This window comes from Arachis stenosperma, chromosome 9, assembly GCF_014773155.1.
Source record: "Arachis stenosperma cultivar V10309 chromosome 9, arast.V10309.gnm1.PFL2, whole genome shotgun sequence".
NCBI classification, from domain to species: Eukaryota; Viridiplantae; Streptophyta; class Magnoliopsida; order Fabales; family Fabaceae; genus Arachis; species Arachis stenosperma.
Window position 1 is genome coordinate 128,770,249 of NC_080385.1, and position 1,054 is coordinate 128,771,302.

General features: G+C 40.5%; 1 non-coding gene across 1 annotated transcript; it reads right to left on the minus strand.

Moving 5' to 3' along the window:
- Window positions 1-309: 309 nt before the first annotated feature.
- On the minus strand, window positions 310-417 carry LOC130953003 (small nucleolar RNA R71). The gene has a single exon (XR_009075177.1). It is a non-coding gene; the product is annotated as a small nucleolar RNA R71 (small nucleolar RNA).
- Window positions 418-1,054: the final 637 nt, after the last annotated feature.

Sequence of the window (1,054 nt, forward strand, 5' to 3'; positions counted from 1 at the left end):
ATCCCTGCCATTGGAGCAAACAACTTTGAGCTTAAGCCTCAATTAGTTTCTCTAATGCAACAGAATTGCAAGTTCCATGGACTTCCAATGGAAGATCCTCATCAGTTTTTAGCTGAATTCTTGCAAATCTGTGACACAGTCAAGACTAATGGGGTTAACCCTGAGGTCTATAGACTGATGCTATTCCCTTTTGCTGTAAGAGACAGAGCTAGAATATGGTTGGACTCTCAACCTAAAGAAAGCCTGGACTCTTGGGAAAAGCTAGTCAATGCCTTCTTAGCAAAGTTCTTTCCACCACAAAGATGGAGTAAGCTTAGAGTGGAAGTCCAAACCTTCAGACAGAAGGATGGAGAATCCCTCTATGAAGCTTGGGAAAGATACAAACAATTAATCAGAAGATGTCCTTCAGACATGCTTTCTGAATGGAGCATCATAGGTTTTCTATGATGGTCTCTCTGAACTATCTAAGATGTCCTTGGATAGCTCTGCTGGAGGATCTCTTCATTTGAAGAAGACGCCTGCAGAAGCTCAAGAATTGATTGAAATGGTTGCAAATAACCAATTCATGTACACTTCTGAAAGGAATCCTGTGAACAATGGGACTAGTCAGAAGAAAGGAGTTCTTGAGATTGACACTCTGAATGCCATTTTGGCTCAGAACAAGATATTGACTCAACAAGTCAATTTGATTTCTCAAAGTCTGTCTGGAATGCAAAATGCACCAAACACTACTAAGGATGCTTCATCTGAGGAAGAAGCTTATGATCCTGAGAACCCTTCCATGGAAGAGGTGAATTACCTAGGAGAACCCTATGGAAATACCTACAATTCTTCATGGAGAAATCACCCAAATCTCTCATGGAAGAATCAAGAGAGACCTCAACAAGGTTTCAATAACAATAATGGTGGAAGAAACAGGTTTAGCAATGGCAAGCCTTTTCCATCATCTTCTCAGCAACAGACAGAGAGTTCTAAGCAGAATACTTCTGACTTAGCAACAATGGTCTCTGATCTAATAAAGACCACTCAAAGTTTCATGAATGAAACAAGGTCC